Source organism: Acinonyx jubatus, chromosome B2 (genome assembly GCF_027475565.1).
Source record: "Acinonyx jubatus isolate Ajub_Pintada_27869175 chromosome B2, VMU_Ajub_asm_v1.0, whole genome shotgun sequence".
In the NCBI taxonomy this organism is placed as follows: Eukaryota; Metazoa; Chordata; class Mammalia; order Carnivora; family Felidae; genus Acinonyx; species Acinonyx jubatus.
Genome location: NC_069385.1, coordinates 146,715,117 through 146,735,956, shown reverse-complemented (window position 1 = coordinate 146,735,956; position 20,840 = coordinate 146,715,117). Strand labels below are relative to the sequence as shown.

Here is a 20,840-nt window from a genome sequence, read left to right as displayed (position 1 = left end):
ATCATGGCTACAGAACAAATTACCCCTCAAATCAAGGGCTTAAAACAAGTATGACATGGGTTTTGACTTAAAAATACATATATGTAATTTGTGTAGGGCCCTGATACGCAGGTCCACCTGCGTGCGGCTCAGCAGAGATCTTTCTGGGATCTGACCCGAGGCTTCACAATTGCATCCTTGGCTTTCTCTTTAGACCATGTTTTCCCAGAAGACTTTTCTTAATTGTAACATCGTCTGTCATCTGGAGAAGCTGGCAATGGGGAACAGTTTTACTGCTGAATATTCACCAAGTCCTGGCTCCTTTATAATTAACCATTCTTCCCTTAGTGTGTCTGTCTCTCGTAGTGTGTCCCTCTCGTGTCTCATTTTACCGTAGGCATCTAGGAAAAGCCAGGCGACACCTTCAGAACATTGCCCGGAAACGTCTTTCGCTGAATCTCCAAATTCATTAGGTGCATTTTCTATGTTTTCACCTTTACCATAGTAACAGTCCTGCTAAGCTTTCTGCCATTAGATAATAATGCTCTCCTTTCCTCCAGCCTTTGCAAAAAGGATTGCATTAAAATCTACAGCCAATGTGGGGCTTGAACTTGCAACCCTGAGACCAAAACTCACGTGCTTTACTGAGTGTGCCAGCCGGGCGCCTTCTCCGGGCTCATTTTTTCCTCACCCTCCTTGAAACGTCCCTGACTCTGGGATCACAAGTTCTGGCAACAGAATCGCAAGTTCAATCACAACACCACGTGATTTCTCTGGTCTTTAGTGAGCCACGGCTGTGTCCCCCACAGCAAGGCTGGATCTTAGCTAGGGGTGCAGAGGGGCAGAGGGCTCACCCTTCCAGGCTTTATCTCGGCCCTCTCTTCCGGCCGTGCTTTCTCAGCCCTAGGGGTGCTGACTGCTCCCTGGGTCGCTCTTCTTAAAGTCTTCCCAGTTCTCTTTACTTGTTCCTAGCCAACTCCTTGTTCCTCCGACCCTCCCTTTAGTTACCAATTCTTGACATTACAACTTGCCCTGTTCGTTATAAGATAAACAAGTTCTGGGGATATCGTGTGAAACATGGCAACCATAGTTAGCACTACTGAAATATGTACTTGAAAATTGCTGAGAGAGTGGATCTTAAAAGTCTTCATCACAAGGAAAAAATTGTCACAATGCGAGGTGACAGATGTTGGCTCAGGTTGCTGTGGTGATCGTTTTGCAACACGTTCCTATATCAGATCCTTACGTTGCCCATCTTAAGCTTACAGTGTTCTAGCTCAATCATATCTCAATACAACGTGAAAAATAAGTAAATAAACCACCAAACACCTTTTCCTGTCAAATTACTGCACGGTGTCTCTCTCCTGATTGGACGGATGCCCCCGACCTATTGCCACGTAAAAAATCACATTGAAACGTGATGACTTAACTGACACAACAGCTCTCATTTATTCTCTCCCAGACTTGGTTGGGAATCTGGGCAGAACGCCGAGGACATGGCTTGTCTCTGCTCCTGGTTTCTGGAGACCCCACTGGAGGACTGTGAGGCTGGGGGCAGGAAATCATGCGAAGGACCATTTCCCCACGTGTCAGGCAGCCGCTGCCGGTGCGGGCTGGAGACCTCAGTTCCCCCCTGCAGGGTCTCCTGTGGCCCAGGTCGGGCTTCCTGGCAGCGTGGTGGCTGGGTTCTGAGGACAAATGTCCTGAGAGAAGCCTGTTGGAAGCGGTGGTGAGCTAACACTGGGAGCCCAGCAGCATCGGTTCCAAGCATCGCAGATCTACCTAGATCCAATGCGATGCAACACAGTCCCCCACCCTCGGGCGGAAATGTGTCAAAATCGCATTAAAGGAAGAACCCGTGGCATGCCATCTCTCCGCAGGGCCATCTTTGGAAAATACCATCTGTCACAGGCGTTCTTACGGCTGCACTCAGAAGCCTCTACTATTTCAGATTTCACTTATGCAATTTCCCCTGAACTGGTAAGGAAACAATGGGTAAAATACAATGTAACAGAGAGGTGTCAGGAAATGTACCATCCACGAGTTCACGACATACTGACTGTGCTGTGAGGAATCCATCTATGAAAGACAGTTGGATTATGGCATATTTTCTGCTGCAATTCCATAGGACGGGACATTCAAAATAATATCTACTTTCAAGTATCTCTGATATTTTAAACCTGTATGCAGAAGTTTTCATTCCACAGAAAATATATACATAGACCTCAAGCCGGTATAGGCCGAGTGCAAAAATTCAACATATGCATACATTAAGATATGCACTTAATTTTCGATACTGTTGTCACTGCCGTGCTGAAACATAATCACATTAAAAGGAGTCAAATCTACAAATAATAACCCACCTTTTAAAAAAGGTATTTCCCACGCAGCTTTAGAGTAATAGATGAAGAAATCACAGATTTACAAGTGATGTCTGACAAATTTAAATGTGCTGTATGGATCTAGACCCTTGCGGTCTGATTACAGGAACCTGTCGATACTCCTGTTTGTCGGAATTTTAAAAATTTTAAAGTGCTTCTCTCTTTCACGGCTTCGTCCCAGAACGGTAGTTGCACCAAGGTTACTTCGTTTCCTTCTTGGCTATTTCATTTTCACCGTCAGCTGGTGTTTTTCCAGCCACCGAAGGCAAACATGTTTCAGACGAGCTGCTGCCGCCCAAGGTGGGTCATTTTTACTGAAAAGCACCCGAGAGCCGTGGAGAAAGGGGGGGCAGGACTGTCCTGCAGCGCCCAAGCGACCCCGCAGGGCGGAAGACAGCGCTGGTGAGTGATGCGCCGCGAGATGAAAGGTTAAGGGCGGCTCGGGCGCCGTACTCCGCCGCGGTCGCGTCTCTGGGTTCCGAACCCGGGCCTCGCCCAGTCTCTCCGCGAGACGCCGCGGGCGCTGAGCCCCGGGGCACGCGCGGAAGCACCTCAAGTAGCAGATTCGGCAGACATCGCGCCGCGGTGTCAGGATGGCCGAGTGGTCTAAGGCGCCAGACTCAAGCTTCCGCTTCCCGCGATCGGGGCTTCTGGTCTCCGCGTGGAGGCGTGGGTTCGAATCCCACTTCTGACACTTCCGTTTTGTTCCTCTCTCCGTGGATTCAAAATTCTCCCCCGTAACCGCCTGCGACTGACTAACTAACCGGCCACAAAGAGAGTACGGGGGTGTTTTCACGGACATTTGGACGCAACCCCTTCCCTCTTCCCAGAAACTGGAACCGCGTGCGCGGGTGGGCGAGTCATCCGCAGGCGCGAGGGGTTTTTACTGAGGAGAGAATTACGGAACCTGCGAGCGGAAAAGCACCCGTTCCAAAGTTCCGTCCCGAAGTCTGCAGTGCCGCCTGTGAACTCTGAGAGCGAAAACCTTTAAGTCAGCAATGGCGGAGAAGTGGCCTCGCTGTGCAAATACGCTCACTAACAGTAAGAGCTCCCTCTGAGATTTTATCTCAGGGTTATGTGATTTATGTGATTCATTTTTTGAAGGTAAAAAAAAAATGCATTCTATGAAGTTCTGCGTAGGCTAACATCTTGGTCGGAAACTTCAGATCTTAGATGTTTGCAGCTTTGCTATTGAATACGAGTTTGTCCCCCTGTTACTGAATTACTATCCAGCAACTTCTCCGGCAGGGATGTGTCTCGGTGGGATTCCAGCTCAGCTCCACCGCTGGCCTTGCCTAGGAAAGTCATTGTAGTCGTTTTTTTTCTGTGTTCAAAATAGAGAGATACCTGACACACAATATTGTGTAAGCTCAATATCGTGTAACACTTAAGGTGTACAACAGAGTTCTTAGCTGGCCACATAATTATCATTTCTTCTAGTGCTGACAACAATCAGCATCTCGGTTCTTGACAAGTTTAATGTTCATAACACAGTTTTGTTGTTGTCACTGTGCTGTCTTTTAGGGTTCTTTTAGGGTTCCAGGACTCATTTATCTACTAGTTGCAAATATACACCCTAGAGTATCTCTCCCACCCACCCCCACCCCCAGCTCCTGGATTCCACCACTCCACTCTCTGCTGTCACAATTTTGTTTTTAATTCCACATACCTCCCATATGTAGTATTTGTCTTTCTCTCTCTGACTCATGTCACTTAGCATAATATACTCAGGGTCTATCCATGTTGATTCAAATGGCAGAACTTCCCTATTTTCTCCTGGCTGAATACTCTTCTATTATATACGTATAGATATGTATCTCTCACATCTTGATCCATTCATGCATTGACAGACAAAGGTCACTTCCATATCTGGGCTATTATGCATAATACTGCACTAAACATGGGAGTGCCTATGTCTCTTCAATGCTGTTTTTATTTCCTTTGAATAAATACCCAGAAGTGGCATTTCTGTGTCATATGAGAGTTCTATTTTTATTTATTTCTTTTTTTGAGGAAACTCCACCCTGTTTCGGGCAGCGGCTGTCCCCGTTTGCACCCCCACCGGCAGTGAGCCAGGGCCCCCTTTTCTCCACATCCTTCCTTCAACAGCCTCTTCCTGAGGCTGGCTATTCTAACAGGTGTGAGGTGATATCTCATTGTGGGTTGGATTCGCATTTCCCTGACAGCTAGTGATGTTGAGAACCTTTTCATTTGCCTGTTGTCCATTCGGACGTCGTCTTTGGGCAAATGTCTATTTAGTTCCTCCGCCCATTTTTAAATCAGATCGGTTGCTACTTTGTTATTAAGTTGTATGAATTCTTTACAAACTTTGAATATTAACCCCAATACACGGCTTGCAAAATTTTCCTTCCATTCTGAGTGAGCCCTGGGACCAATGGGTGATGAGTGAGGCAAGAACCAAAACGAGCGCTGTCAGGAGTGGGATTCGAACCCACGCCTCCACGCGGAGACCAGAAGCCCCGATCGCGGGAAGCAGAAGCTTGAGTCTGGCGCCTTAGACCACTCGGCCATCCTGACGAACCGTGCAGTCTTGGGGGGTAAGTACCATTAATGACCGAGGCCCTTCCGTGCAGGAAGGGGGCGGGGTTCTGTTTCCAGAAGGTACGGGGGCGAAGCACCCGCAAACCCGAAGGCACAAGCGGACGAGCGTTGCGGGGAGTTGCACGCTGGCGGCGGAGTGAAGGCGCGCGTCCCGGGGGGCCTGCCTGCAGGACCCGTCTAGGGCGTGGGGTGCGGCTGCAGGTGCCACCGGGGCCGGGGTGCGCCCGCCGTGCCTCGGGGGCTTCCCTGGACGGTCACGGACCCTCCCGCGCCTTCATCTGCACGAGCTTTCCCGCGGGGAGCCGGCCCCGGGGCGCAGCGGTGTTTTCGCGTCTCACCGGCTCCGGCCAGGGCGCGCGGGGGCCTTGAACGTCCCTGCGCGGCCCTCGGGTTCCCTCCCCAGGGTCCCCCGGCGCCACCTCCTGGCTCCCCTCTCCTCTCCCCTTCCATTCCTTCGGCCTGCAGGGCGAAAAGGGATGTGATGCGGGGCGCGCCTCATCATAGGGCGCAGAATGAGAGAAGTAGGAGGGCACGGACGGACGACTGGCTTCACAATCTCTCCTGAGTTGAAAAAGACGTTGTCTTTTAAATCCCTCCTGCCTCGATCAATGTTCCCTTTTCCTGCTGCCCCATAGGAGCGTTCTTGGTCAGTTCCCTCAGTTAATGGCCTGCAGAAACCTTTCGTTTCCCACGAGGACCCCCGAAACATGCAGGCCCCGACTCGCAGACAGCTGTGCCAGGATCCTAGTCTGTGCGCACGGCCGTGGGGGGCCGGGGCGGGGGGGTGGGGGGGATAGTTGTCTGGTTTGGGTTGGTGTCGGTCTTCACAGAGAGCACCCCAAATACTGTCTCCAAGGCAACGCAAAGTAGTGGAAAACGTGAAGGTCTTGAATCAGATGTGTGTGCCTGAAGCCCCGTGACTCACAAAAGTGTGGTGTGGGATCGCTCTGCATGACTCGGGCCATCTGTGAACGTGTCCTCCATCCCTACATTTAGGGAACAAGTCCTCCCTCGAGATCCTCCAGGGATTAAGGAGACTTCATGTAGGGCCCCACCCCACCCCAGCAAACCATGTGACAAGTGGCCGCTGCTCAAGACGCCGGTCACCTTCACTTTTCTATTGGCTAACGTGGCTGGTGCAGCAACAACTCCAATCCCCTGCTCCATTGCCCTTTCTGAACTGTGGTGTTCTATCTTCCAAACACTTAGAAAATGTGCTCCGAGTCCTCCTTTCTGCCAATGAACTTGTTTTCAGACTTCGCCTGCCCACCTTGGGCGGTGTGCTCTCTCAAGATGCCCTTGACATCTCAGTCAGGACTTCTTCCTCCTTCTGTCTTGGAAACTCTCCCAATATATTGGTGTTATCAATCAGATGAAAAGGCAAGGCCTTGGGGTGCCAGGCTGGCTCAGTCGGTAGAGCCTGTGACTCATGATCTTGAGGTTGTGGGTTTGAGCCCGATGTGGGGTGTGGAGGTTACTTGGCAAATAAAGTCCTTTTTTAAAAACCTGAAAACTTGACTTTTAAACATATAATATGAACACAATGTCAAAGGTTTCCTATGTCTCACTAGTTAATGAGTAAACAGTTAGAAATGTTTCAAAGGAGAATGAGAAGAACAGACCACACACAATCAGAAAGGCTGAAGTCAATTCTAACAGGTGCAAAACTGGTTAATATCCTATAGCACAATAAAGCTCAGTGTTTGGGGTCCTCTCTTCTCCTGGACAGAATTGTATTCCAAGCGTGCAAAATCCTTTGCAGTGATGTAGACAAGAAGCACTTGCAAAATTGTTTGTTTTAATAAGTTAACCTCTACCACCATAGAGTTCTAGAATAGCCTCGTGAATAGAAAGTCAGCCCAAGGTGCCCATTCCTATAAAACTGGATAATTCCCAGAGGGTCTGCTAGACCATGCCCAGCACTTCACTAAGGCAAGGACCCAACAATTTCTGTTGTCCATTTTTACGTCTCTGATGATTTTTTGACGCATGCGAAATCTTATACAAGCTGATTAACAGTAAGCTAATTAGGAGAGTGGAGAGGGAGACATGTTTGATCAGGTCACTGTGCTCTGACTCTTGTCTCAGTTTACCTATGTATAAAATGGGATATATGTATTTAATTTCAGTACTGTGGTCAGGCAGAACACTTTAAAATCTTTTATGCTTTCCTTAGTTTACATGCTTTTCCAGGGAAGCAGAATAGACCACCCCAGGGTGTGCCACTTTGGCATTTGACTCAACTGCCTGAAAAATGTAGATAGAAGGCCTGGCCCAGGAAGAGAGCAATTAGCAGAAAAGACTGTAAAAAGTGTGGAACAGGGGTGGTGAGCTGGGGGGAGCTCACAGGGCCTGTTTGTTCTAAGTCCTTCCTGTGTCCCATTGTCTTTGCACCACATGACAGATATTTGTTTTCCAAACGTTTGCTCTGCCCATCTTCCTGTGAGTCGTCTTCCTTCTTGTTGAAGCCCCAACCCCTGTCCCATTCCTTAGCTCAGAATGGCATATAAATCAACTTGCCCCCGAGTCTCTTGTCTTTGGGGCTCCCATATGTATGAAATTAAGTGTGTTTTCTCCTATTGATCTGTCCTATGTCAATTTAATTAACAGACCAGCCAAAAGAACCTAGAGGATAGAAGGAAAATTTTTCCTTCCCTACACTTTCTAATGGACTCGTGTGTTCCCAAAATTAATAAAAACAAATATATTCTTCTTCTTTTGTTCTGCATCTTTTTTTTTCCTATCCGTCCCTATTTGATTATTTAAACTATCAGATGTATGTAGTGTTGATGACATTTTGGGGTGATGGTGGGGTGGTCCGGAGCCGACAATCAAGAAAAAACTCTTGAAGACACATCCTTGGTGCAAAAAAAGGTGATTTTATTCAAGCATGGGGACAGGACCCATGGGCAGGAAGAGCTGCATGGGGTTGTGACAGGTAACTCATTATATACCCTCAGGCTGGGAGGGGATCAGGGATAGGTTAAGTCTCTAAGGAATTTTGGAAGCAAGGTTTCTAGGACTTTGAGGGACTGGCTGTTGCTAAGGAAATGCCACTAACTGCCGTTTAATAAAACCTCAGTCATGAGACCCTTCAGATGTATACCAGGGGCCATAAGCTTGGAGTCTGATTGCCAGCATCTATCTAGGGGCAGTTGAGATCAAGGAAGTAGACTTACAGGATCCTAGAGGTTGGGATAATGTTAAGCTAAGGTTCTCTTTTGCCCCCAGCAAAGTGTCATCATCGAGGCAGCTGAGCTCCTAGCAGGAGGTCACTCTGCCAGTTTCAAGGAATGTTAGTGGGCTGTAGGCAGTAAGGGAATTTAATTTTTCATCTGCCTTAGTTTCCCACATCACCGTGGCCAGCACTTACACCCCTTTCCTTTGTTCTTGAGTAGCCGGGAGTGTCCTGGGAACATCACCCATATCCCACCTGGGGGCGGGGGTGTGCCAGCCTGTACTTTGCCCTCAGCTTGCCCCACATTCCCCCATCAGTGTGAAGGGAATTCAAAATCAGCATGTAATATTTGTTTCTCAAGCCCAATACAATGTACAAGTCAACTGAAACAGTCAAAACCTAGCAGACCAGAGATATGGCCAAGGTCATGAAAGACTCCACGATTTGACTGACGAACTAACTCCATACTGGTAGAGTAAGCAGTCAGTTAGGTTCTAACAGGATGTCTGGAGGCCAGCAGCAAGGAAGTCAGAGGCCGGTCCTGGTCACACTCCGAAACAAAGCCACGAGAAGCCAGATGGCACCAGACAGGCCAGAAACCCTCACCAAATAAGGGAGAAAAGGCCCCCCAAGCCCTACCCCCCACCAAAAAGATCCTACATATTCCATCCCCTAGTTAACAACTGTCAGTAAAAGCTAGACACCCAGCCCCTGACGGTGGCTCTCCCCTGAGCTCACTCGCTCTCAACCTCTAGTGTGCTCCCACTTTAATGAACTTCCTATTTGCACCCCTCAACCGTTGTGTCTGGTCTGTCCTTGAATGCTTTCTTGTGACAAGACCGAGAGCCTTCGGGGACGTCCTGGGGATGGGCTCCCCAGTCTACCCGGGACCACTTTCAGCCCAACCATGCCAACTGCAGCCCCAACAGGAAGACAGGGACTTAACCTTGCACAGACTCGACCTTGCAAATGGACACCACTCTACTATTCCAGCCCCGGGAAGACACGTTCTTCCTGTCCACCCCCCCACCCCAGCCCAGCCAATGAGAAGCCACCATGCTTCAACTTCCGGTGTGCTCCAACAAACCATTGGTTTGGCACTGCCTTCCCAGCTCACCCCTTTACTGCTTAAAAGAGCACATTTCTCCTTTGTTCCCTGGACTTGCCTATGGTTTTGCCAGATTGCAATTCTCTTTTATTCCCAAATAAACCCATCTTTCGCTGGTAAAAATAATAGGCAGTTTTTGTTTTTAAGGTTAATAGGCTAATTCAATACTGAGACAATAAATATCTTCATTGATGTAAAAGGTCTTTGCAGAATCATTGTTCAACACTTACTTTATGTGTCACTAGAAAATAAGCTCTCTGAAGACAAAAGTTTAGTTTCTTATTCTCACTGCTTAGAACTGTGTCTGGCACATAGTAGCGAAAAGATGAGTTTCAATAAAAGTAAAGCCATAACTCATACAGATATAAGAACCACCGTACGTTAAAGGCTTTACTTAACTCATAATACAGGAATCCAGCATATTTTATCAGTTTAAAAGATAATCCAAAGAGTAGGTATATTTATAGCTCAGGAATACTGAAATAAATGTGAAAATGTGACCCCAGCTTTTGGCACAGCAGGGAAGGGAAGTCATCTGAACCTCTACTGTCCAAGACAGAGTTTGTATGTCTATAGACAAGAATTATTTTCCATTGCTCCCAGGTATTCGCAATTACTTCCGAATTGTCGAGTGAATCAGAATTAGATAACCCAGAGGGGATTCTTTGAGAGAATGCGGTTTTCCGTTGACTCAAGACATTTTCCCCTGTTGTACTTATTGAATGTTTGTTGATTAAAACAACCACCCGCAGTATCTGCCCCTTCCTCACTTGTGCTGTCTCTGTCTCTCTCAACATGAATAAAAAACTTAAAAAAAAAAAAACAATTACCACGATGAAATATAAATAATACCTCCAGTGCCAAAGAAAGTTTGCTTTATGGTAATTGGAGGCAAAATTTCACTGGCTTGTAATTCTACTATTCTTCCTTTCATTATCTTGTCTTTTTGTTGCATAAAATTACGTTAACATACTCACGTCCTATTTCACTTTTAGCTTTTAATATGTAACTTTCTGGAGATTATATTTTTTTCTTTCTTTTAAGAGGCATCGTGCTATCTTCTTATGCTAACAGAAAGAACACCTATTATGAAATATTTTAATCTCAGGATCTGTCGACTAACATTAAACCATCACTGGCTGGTTCTACAATCAAAGCACAGCTGTTCTCTTTCTTGTTTGAACCTTTTAATCTGTTTTCCATGCCTCTTTATTAGTCTTTCATATTTTCCACCTCTTAAACTCTGTCATACTGCTTCCAGAATATTCACTTAGATTTAGTCTAGTTTTTCTCTCTTTATTCGTATATTTCTGTTTACCCTTAGAGTGTTGAGCATGATTTTTAAAAGAACACTTCTTAACTTTCATGTAGTCAAAATTGTCAACCTCTGTCTTCACCGTTGAGTTATATTTTGTCTTCACTCTGGAACGAAATTCACTTCAAGGTCAGTTCCGTACACTTCCATGTAGATGGTCACGTTAAAAAAAAAAAAAATCTACCGCGGGTGGTGTTTACACAGCCTTCAGCAGTGGGATTTCAAAATGAAGACTCCGCACTCTCCCCTTGAAAACACCAGGCTCCCTTGTTGAAAATTCAGGTCCTGACTTTCCAAAAGTGAGAGCACGATAGCAAAGAAGGCCGTGGAGAGGCCAGGAAAGAGAATGGGAGCCCTGGGAAACTGGGGGAGATGGACCACCTACATAATTTACAGGACCCAATGACAAAGGAAAATGGGGACCCCTGGCTCAAAGAGCGGGAGAAACGTGCTGCTAAAATTACTAAAATATACCCGCATGGGGGTGGGCTAGAGGCTCACTCCCACCAAGACTCCCACCCAGCGTCCCCTGGTAATGCCAGCTGCGAGACTACAACCTTTCCCCCCAGATCTCCTAGGGAGCTTACTGCTGGAGGGAGGGGGTCAGGAAGGGGAGTGGGAAGGGCAAATTGGCACAAACCCTTCTCTGGGAGGGAAGGGCCAGGAGAGCCCAGGCTTCAACGAAAGCCCCAGCCTCAACACGCTCCGTGCCCCCGTGAGCATCACGAAACATATGTAAAGGGAAAACTCTTAAGAATTTCAAGACGGCATCTGCAGAGCATAAACCCCAAGACAGAGCCCTTCTAAGTGTGGGTTTGGGGGTGACGGTGCGCTGTGTGACTGCATAGGTTCAGGCCCATAAATCCGGCCCTCTTGGGAATCACATACCATATTCAGAACCTTGAGAGAAATAATGGCTGAGTCCCTCTGGGGGTGAAGTATCACCTGTGGTTCTAGAGGCTTCCAGCTGGAGCTAAACTGTGATTGTGACTTGGGCCTTCTCAATCAGACCTTTCTAAGTAACTGAATAGAAACTGGAAGACAGTTCTGAAGCTGACGATGAGGCAGTAAGGAATGGGCGATAGAAACGGTTCCTTAAGAAGCCTGAAGTATCTATCCTCTTTCCGCCGTCTTGGAACCCGTGGAGGCCTGCTAGGAACTGGACTCCTGAAACGACAAACACGTCTGGAAGGCTGTGATCCAAAGCCATTTTTGCTGGCTGTAGGCGAGGTCTCCGGAACCAGAGGGAGCACACAGCTCTTCTTAAAATTGAAGGTGTTTATGCTCGAGATGAAACTGAATTCTATCTAGGCAAGAGATGTGCTTATGTGTACAAAGCAAAGAACAACACAGTGACTCCCTGTGGCAAACCGAATAAAACCAGAGTAATCTGGGGAGAAGTGACTCATGCTCATGGAAACAGTGGCATGGTTCGTGCCAAATTCCAAAGCAACCTTCCTGCTAAAGCCATTGGCCACAAAATCCGTGTGATGCTGTACCCCTCAAGGATTTAAACTAACTGAAAAGTAAATAAATAAAGGTGGAGATTTGTTGTCTTGTATTTTTGTTTAAAAAAAAAAAGAAGGCTGAAGTATTGATAACTTGCCTTTGTAAAAATCCACTTACAAATGTGACCTCTCCCCAGGAGAACCACAAAGTTACCTTGTGTTCCACTCAAAACGAAACGTGGGGGAAATGCTACCTCTCCAGTAGCAGGCGCCTTCTATGTTCCAGACTTTTTTTTTTTTTTTTTTTGCTTTTTAACTTTGGAGCAATTCAAATCATACGAACGAATATAACATGTAACCATGAAGCTGAAAGGAGAGAAGTCTGGTTTTGAATAAGTACGCAGCAGGTGGCCATGGGCTCAGATGTGAGCGAAGATCCCAGCAAGGTAGGATCCCCTTGGGCTCTGTAGCTCCAAGGCCAAGAGCCTGGAGGAAAGACGGAAACACCTGCGCGAACTGAGAGGCGGCTTCATATACTTCTGCGTAGGAGACAGTCTTTCAACGACGCTCTCGGGGCATCCCTGGAAGGTGGGAGAAAGAAGAGACGGTCGATGAGAGGGACAAGAAAGAAGAACGAAAGGGTGTCAGGTAAGAAATGAGGACATGGAAAAGTTTGGAAACAGCTTGGCAGGAGTCTTTGTCGGGAAGAACCAGGCCTCGCTGGCAGAAACGGGTCCAGACATAACTAGAAAGCGATCCGGGCCTCGCTTTCTGCTCCAAGGTCACAACATACGTACAGACTCTCTCCCAAACACCAACTCAGTGTCGGGACCAGAGATTGGAGATTTCGTGTAGGCAGGACGTCCCGCTGCAGGGGAGGAGGGCACGGAGCCTCCTGTGAGTCCTGCGCTCGCCCCTTCCCTGCAACCCCGGTAGTGGAGGTTCTGCAAGTAGCGCTTGTGGCTCCTCCCTCTGCCCCGCCCTCTGCCCCCGACCCTCCCTCCGCTCTCGCCCCCCACCCCGGCATGCCCCGCCCACTTCCCCTCGCTCCGCCCCGCCCCCCTCCCTCTGCCTTCGCTCCGCCCCCGCCTCGCGAGTCCCTCCCTCTACCCCGCCCAGCCCCCCTCCCTCCGCTCTCGCCCCGCCCCCGTCCCAGCCTGCCCTACTCTCTGCCCTAGCCGGGTCCCCACCCCATCCTTCCCCTCCCTCTGCCCCGCCCCTCCCCTCTAGCGAGCCCAGGCTCTGCCCCACGCCCCTGCCCCCTCCTGGGTGGCGGAGGTGCAGGGCGACCTAGTTTCGGGTCCACGAGCGCGCAGGTTATGGCGCGAGGGCTCCGAGCTTTGAACCCCCCGCCAGAACTCCACGCGGGCTCCCGAGAAAGGGCTGCGGACCCTGGGTTTTCTGAGTGTGTACAAAGGCGCGGACGTGGGAGGGATTCCCTGTGGTCGCAGGTCTGAGAAGGAAATGTGGGGTGGACCCCGAGTGGAAGGCGGTAGAAGAGCCGGCGGAGAAGAGAGTGTAGACACCCGAAAAGACGTACTAATTAGTGAGAGTCTAGGCCGCTGTCGCAGCAGGTAGCAGAGTGGCGCAGCGGAAGCGTGCTGGGCCCATAACCCAGAGGTCGATGGATCGAAACCATCCTCTGCTAGTGTGCTTTTCTTCAATCCGCACACTGCTCTCTCCAGCTCCAAGATCCGCACGAACACCAAGGCTGCTCGTGACAGTGACACTACTACCTTACCTTTCTTGACCTCTTTTGGATCTTGTTGGAAATTGGCCATTATCAAAAGCGTGTCTTTATTAACATTTTTGACGCTCACCCCATACTGGGAAGGGACGCGTCATCCCGTTTATGGTCCCCGCGTCTTGGCCCCTGCCGAGGTGCGACCACGTGTCGTGCACGCACGAAGACCTGCGGTGACGCCGCGCACGCGCTCGCATCTGCCTGGTCCGTCCCTCCCGTACACAGGACGGAGCTCAGGACCCAAGGTGGAGGTAAAAACAGCAGGGCGAGGACGCAAGCGGACTCCCGAGCGTCGCTGGGGAGGGGGCGGTGCACTGCCCGGGGTTCACTTCCCTGCCGGGTGGGACGAGTGGGCGCAAGAATGGCAGAACTGGCAAAGGGAGGTCGGACAGGTGTGGGGGAGACCTGGAGGGGTGGAGGGAAGGAACGTGACGGAAGGCGAGGAACGACTTGGACACTGCGGCGCGTCCCGGACAGAAGCCCGTCTTAGAAGAGACGGTCGCGTGTTTGCCCGCTGCTCCACCCTCACAGCCCAGGAACCCCGACGCCGAAGGAAAACACTGCTGGAAGCAACGGGAATTGAACCTCTGCCCTGTGCCGCAACCTTCGTTCTTTACCCAACGTTTGGCTCTCCTAAGTTTCCTCCCATTTTCGGAAGTCGCTGGTGGAACCCGCGCTTCCTCCTCGCGGTGAGCCGTGGGGACACCTGCGCGTCCACGCCCAGGCCGGCTCCGGGGGCTCTGCCTGCAGTCCTCTCCTGCAGGAATATTCCTTCTCACCAGACGGATCCCCCCTGTTCCCAAGCGACTTGGCTCCCACGCCCCCTGCAGTAAATACACCCAATACTTGTGTCGCGAAGAAATGCAGCGCTCAATGCCGTCGAGCTCAGCGGCGGCGCTGAGGCCCGGACTGTGTGAGCGGCGCAGCTGGGGGACGCCAGTGATCTCTGGAGTCACGGGCATCACTCGCACTTCTTGGATCCCTTAGTCATTATATGCAGTGAATTAGGACCTCTGTCGTGAAGCCTGGGTAGCTCAGTCGGTAGAGCATCAGACTTTTAATCTGAGGGTCCAGGGTTCAAGTCCCTGTTCAGGCGGCCCGTTGCTGTTTTATTTCCGTTAGGCCTACAACCTCTCTGGAGCGGGGTCTCCTCCACAACAGCCGAAACAGACCAAGGCATATCCTTGCAAGAGTTTACGTTTTTGGTCTTTCATTAATCACATTTGTCTGTTTTCACGTTCCTTTGACACGACTCATTAATCTTGGAGCGAAGCCTGTCAGGAAGGGAAGAGAGTCTTTGCGGTCTGTCTCCGAGGTGACACAGTTTGGGCCAACTCTTCCTACACGGAAAGTTTGTGGCATCTTAAAAGTGCCTGGCTGAAAAGCCATATGCGAACACATTTTGAAATGGTCTTAGCTGCTTTTTCGTCTTTACATTAAAAAGTTTCGGTTCTTATCCAGGGATTTGGATTATGGTTAAAGGCCCTGATCATGCGCTTTTAAGTGCATGGTGTGTGTGCGTTAAACCACGGCCCTGGGAACCCAAGGTACTGAGAATTTACTGGTTTTCTAATTTTTTATGTTTTTAGCCTGACGACATGTAGTATAAATACTGCACTTAAGTTCATTGTGTTGGGTCTCTCCTTTTTTCGTTGTCATATTATCCATTTGAGATCATCAGGTTCATGCCATGTTGCATCTCTACCCTATCCTTGTTTATTTTATTATTTTTGTAGGTACAGGGACGATATCGTTCTGAAAGTCAAAACCATGCAGAGATACTCGGAGAAATGTCACTCGCCTCAGTGGTTCTTTGGCTTTCCTTCCCTCTCTCTGCTCACTCCCACCTTCTCTCTGTGGGCAATCAGTCCCCACTCGGCTTATCCTTCCTGTACCTTTTCCTGAACAAACAAGCGGATACACAATTTTAAAATTTCCTCTTCTTTCCTAAAGACGCTATACCACAGATGTGGATTGGCACTTCATCTTTTCACTCACCAAAAGACCCTAGAGATCACTCTATGTCAGTTCATCGAGATCTTCCCTGGTCTTACATTGTTACAGCCGCAGACGTACCCCGTTGTGTGAAAGTAATGCTTTATTTAACCACGTTCTTCTGTTTGGGCATTTCGGTTGTTCGCAGTTACAAATAATATGCGCACGTGTGTTTTCATTCTGTTGAAGGTAAGTTTTCAGGGGAGGTCATTAGGTTTGGGATTGTTGGGAGAAATGATGAATGCCTATGTGATCTTGTTAGATATGCCCCAATTCCCCTCCATAACGGTTATATCAATTTCTATTCCCACCAGCAATAAGTAAGACTGCCTGTTCCCCATAGCTTTGACATACCTTTGAATTTTTGTAAATCTAACAGCAGAAAAATGGCATCTTGGTTTGGCGTGAATTTGCATTTCTTTATCTGTTAGAGTTCAGATATACTTTTATATGTATAAGGGACTTTAACATTTTTTTTTAACACTTGTTTATTTTTGAGAGAGAGAGAGACAGAGCGCAAGTAGGGGAGGGCAGAGAGAGAGGGAGACACAGAATCTGAAGCAGGCTCCGGGCTCCCAGCTGTCAGCACAGAGCCCGACATGGGAAACCACAAACCATGAGATCATGACCTGAGCCACCCAGGAGCCCCTAGGGACTTTTTTTATACCTTAAAAAATTGTCTATTAACATCTTTTTACTATTTTACTATAAAGTTTTGGCTTTTGTTTCAATTGTTAATTGTCAATTGTTCATTGTGTATCTCTCTATCTTAGACGTGTTAACACAAGAAAACACTACATAACAGAATGGGGGGGGGGGTTCATTTAAAGTAGTGATAACAGGAAGATAGCGATCCTTGCAATGAACTGAATGTTTGTACCCCCCCCCCCAAATTCATATGTTGAAATTCTAAACCCCAGTGTGATATATTGGGATGTGGGGTGTTTGGGAGGTAATTGGGTCAGGAGGGTGAATGACATTAGTGACTTACAAAAGGAAGCCCTGAGTGCTCTCTAGCCCTCTTTGCCCTGTGAGGATACAAGAAAACAACCCGGAGGAGGGCTCTCACCAGACCCCAGCCACACTGGCACCGCCAGTCTTGGACCTCCAACCTCTGGAACTGTGAAAAATGGATTTTTGTTGTTTATGAGCCCCTCAGCTCACGGTACTCTGTGAAACTCCTTGTCAATAAGAATGGAAACAAATACAATAAACGGTCAGTTGAAAAAACCAGAATAATATCAACAAAAGTAACAGACGAAAACACAAGGAAGAAAATGAGAAAAATAAAGTGCAGAAAACAGTGTGGTAGAAAATAGAATAAAATCAAAATCCTGAATTTCTGGAAAAAAAATAACTTAAGGCAAACTAATGGCTAATTTAATCATGAGAAAAAGGAGAAAACAGACCTAAGAAACACTGAAGGGAAATCAACATCGAAAACAAAGAGATGTTGTCAACATTATAAAAATATTTTGCAAACCCCTTTGAGATATATTTGAAAACCTAGACGAAACAGATGAGTCCTACAGAAATGCGGTTTACCAAAATCAAGACTACATCAGCAGAAAACTTAGACTATGTGCCATAAAACAGAGAACGTTATCAAGGTACTACTCCACAAAAAACCACTAGGCCCAAATGGTCTTGAGAAGAATTCTGTCAAATCTACAAACATCAGATAGTCTGAGTGCTACATAAATTATTCCAGAACATAGAACATGAAGGAATACCTTCTAATTCTTTTTATGAAGCAATTATAGCATTAATGTCTGAACCTAACAGTAAAAAAATGTACATGTGATGATCATACATGAATATCAATCTGAAAATACTGACATTAGCAAACAGAGTCCAACACCATTCTGACAGAGTGAGATTTAGTCCAGGAATTCAAGATTGTCTCATTTTTACGAAGTCCATTAAAGGATAAGGATAGGTCACATTAATAGATGTAAAGGGAAAAGCCATATGATATCTTCTGATACTGATGAAGGAGCATATGGCAAGGTGACACCCTCCAACCTCCCCCCCCACGCCCCCACCTCTGCCCAGACGGGTGGGCTCTTTGTGACATTCCTCAGGCTCCTCTGGTTGCCCAAGAACCAAAGAAAGGGGAAAACAAATGGTTGACTGATAGAGATCACAGTCGTGCAGGACTTGAGTCTCCATCAGGTTTTAAGTGTTTTCATGATTTACAAGAAAAAAAGGCAATCTCCAGACACCTCTAGACTTAGTTTCCTGGAGCCCCAACATGCCCCTCCCCTCCACAGTGGTGTGGGGAACAAGGACAGAAGGAAATGGCAGAACTAAATTTCCTTAGAACCTGCAGCTCATTGACAAATTCTTGAGGCAGGCAGAGTATAACATTCCTCCGGGAAGCCCTACGGTCTTAATGTTCATACTTCGCTAGAGGGAAAACCACCTTAGCTTGACAATAGCCAGGCCTCTGGTATCTTCTGAGTCCTCTTTAGCATATGAAAGTCATTTTGGAAACTTCCCTTTTACCTTGAAGTCCCCCAACTCCCAAGTGTGCAATCAGTCCCTCCTCCCAACCCCAGAGCCGCTCTTCCTGCCCACGGGTCCTGTCCCCATGCCTTAATAAAACCTCCTTTTTGCACAAAGACGTCTCAAGGATTCTTTCAAGGCCATCGGCTCTGGACCCCCCACCAGTCCAAAACCACATCGATACGGATACTGAAAAATTATTAGGTAAAATTCAACACCCCTTCCTGACTTAAAAGTTCAAGAAAATAGAAATTAATGAATACTTTCTCTGAACACACACACACACACACACACACACACCCATCTTGAAACCAGCAGTTTAAGCAGCTTATTTCACAGGAGACCACTACGGGCATTCCCACTAAGAATACAGCTGGTCACTACTCCCACTGCTACTCAATATTGTCCGCTGGCAGTATTGGGAATGCAGTTTAGATGAGAAATATCAGAGACATAAAATTTGGAAGAGGAGTAAAATGATCCCTCTTTGCGGAGGACCCGAGTACGCTTAGAAGACCCCAACATTCAACGATAAACATCAACCTACAAAAAAACTGTGGCACTCACAAATGAATGGACAAATAGATCAGTGCGGTCAAATACAAAGTCCAGAAATAAACCAAATCACATGAGGACATTTAGTCTATGATAAAGAGGGCATTTCAAACCAGAGGCGGAAAGATAGACTTGTTGATCAATGGTTCAGGAACGACATTCCTGGAATTGAAGAGAGTCGGGGCCTTGCTCTCTGGACAAGGCTTTAGCTTCAGGGAATGTTGGGGCTGGTTTGATCTTCTATGCAGACCGCTCGAACTGCCTCCACCATCAGCAATAAGGCTGTGTCACTTCTCATCAGTTGTGTGTGTTCGCCGGAGCTACATTTTTCACTTTTCCTTCGCATTCACAACTTGGCCGACTGTTTGGCACAAAAGGCCTAGCTTTCGGCCTGCCGTGGCTCTCAACATACCTTTCTCGCTGAGCTTAATCACATCCAGCTTTCGATTTAAAGTGAGGTGCCCCGCTCCTCCTCCCCTTGAACACTTAGAGGCCGTTGTAGGGCTATCGATCGGCCTGATTTCAATATGGGTGTGTCTTGGGGAAAAGAAAGGCCCGAGAAGAGGGAAGGGGAGAGATGGGGAAAGGCCAGTCAATGGAGCTGCCAGAATATACACAATTATCGACTAATTTCGCTCTCGTCTTTGGGCACGGTTCGTGGCCCCCCAAAATAGTTACAATGGGAGCCTCAACGCTCATGGATCACAGATCACCACAACAAATATAATAATAATGAAAAAGGTTGAAATATTGTGAGAATTACCAAAGTGTGACACAAGGACACGAAGTGAGCAAATGCCTTTGGAGAAATGGTGCCAGCGAATTTGCAGGACGCAGGGTTGCCACAAACCTACAGTTTATAAAAACAACAGTCATAAAAGCCATAAAGCAAAGCTCAAGAGAACAAAGTATGCCTATGTAACGTGTGAGTATGTTCCTAGGAGACAAAGTGTTGATTTGTCAGGTTACATAAATGTGTAACTATTGGAGGTAATGAGAACTGTTTTCCCAAAGTTGTAAAGACGCACGCCCATCTTAGTCCCTTGTGGCTACTGTGACAATTTCCACAGACTGGGGGCTTCTAAACAACAGCAATTTACTCCTCAGTTTTAGAGCCTGGGAAGTCCAAGATCAAGGTGCTAGCAGCTTCAATTATCTGATGAGAGAGAGCTTCCTCGAAGGAGCTCTTTGGGGTCTCCTGAAAAGGGCATTAATCCAATCCAGTAGGGACTAACTCAGGAATTAGTCACCTCTCAAAGGATCCACTTCTAAATACCATCACATTGGAGGGCAAGATTTCAACCTATGAATTTGGGGATAACCAAACATTCAACCCATAACGTCTGCCCCGTCATAATTCAACCTGAGTCCGAAGGCCTGAGAATCAGGGAGCCGGAAGAAGATCCATGTTCCAGCTTTGAGCAATTAGGCAGAGGGCCGAAGTCTTTCTCTGCCCTTTTGTCCTATTTAGGCTCTCAGCTGCTTGGATGGTGCTCACTCACCCATATTGGGGAAGGCAAATGGCTTTACCGAACCCCCTAATTCAAGTGCTAATTTCATCCAGAAGCACCCTCACAGACACACCTAGAAACAATGTTTAGCCAGATATCTGATCTGGGCAAGTTCACACATGAGGGTCACCACCACAGGCTCTTTGGGCAAAGTATAAAGGGCACTGTGTCTTCAAATCTTCTCCAACGGTTGTCACTTCTGTACATTTAATTTTTATCCTATCAAGTGGAAATAAGTTTGTTGAAGTAATGGCTTGCATTTTGGTATCACAGTGAGGTTGAATATCTCTACACATGTTTGGATTTATACACTTGAATTTTCTCCCCAATTCCGGTTTACTTATGTATTTATTTGACTGCCTGTTTTTCTATTGAGTTGACGTGCTTGACTTACTAACGTAAGGGAGGTCTTGGTGCATTTTTTTCTTTTTCTCTTTAGTTTCTTGCAATTCCATTATTTGAATTGCAGTTAACCTTTCTCCGCACAACTTGTGTTTTCATTTTAAGCTATAAATTCGGTTACAAGAAGCTATTAATTTCATATGCACAAACCGGT

The 20,840-nt window shown here is 47.4% G+C and overlaps 4 non-coding genes and 1 pseudogene across 4 annotated transcripts; 4 read left to right on the top strand and 1 right to left on the bottom strand.

The window, feature by feature from the left end:
• Nucleotides 1–2,947: 2,947 nt before the first annotated feature.
• TRNAL-CAA (transfer RNA leucine (anticodon CAA)) lies at nt 2,948–3,054 on the top strand. Its single transcript has 2 exons — nt 2,948–2,985; nt 3,009–3,054. It is a non-coding gene; the product is annotated as a tRNA-Leu (tRNA).
• Nucleotides 3,055–4,791: 1,737 nt separating this feature from the next.
• TRNAL-CAA (transfer RNA leucine (anticodon CAA)) lies at nt 4,792–4,898 on the bottom strand. The gene is made up of 2 exons: nt 4,861–4,898; nt 4,792–4,837 (listed from the first exon to the last, which is right to left on the bottom strand). It is a non-coding gene; the product is annotated as a tRNA-Leu (tRNA).
• Nucleotides 4,899–11,582: 6,684 nt separating this feature from the next.
• Nucleotides 11,583–12,084, top strand: LOC106976319 (60S ribosomal protein L35a-like; annotated as a pseudogene).
• Nucleotides 12,085–13,547: 1,463 nt separating this feature from the next.
• TRNAM-CAU (transfer RNA methionine (anticodon CAU)) lies at nt 13,548–13,619 on the top strand. The gene has a single exon. It is a non-coding gene; the product is annotated as a tRNA-Met (tRNA).
• A 1,119-nt stretch (nt 13,620–14,738) lies between these two features.
• TRNAK-UUU (transfer RNA lysine (anticodon UUU)) lies at nt 14,739–14,811 on the top strand. Its single transcript has one exon. It is a non-coding gene; the product is annotated as a tRNA-Lys (tRNA).
• The last annotated feature ends 6,029 nt before the right edge of the window (nt 14,812–20,840 follow it).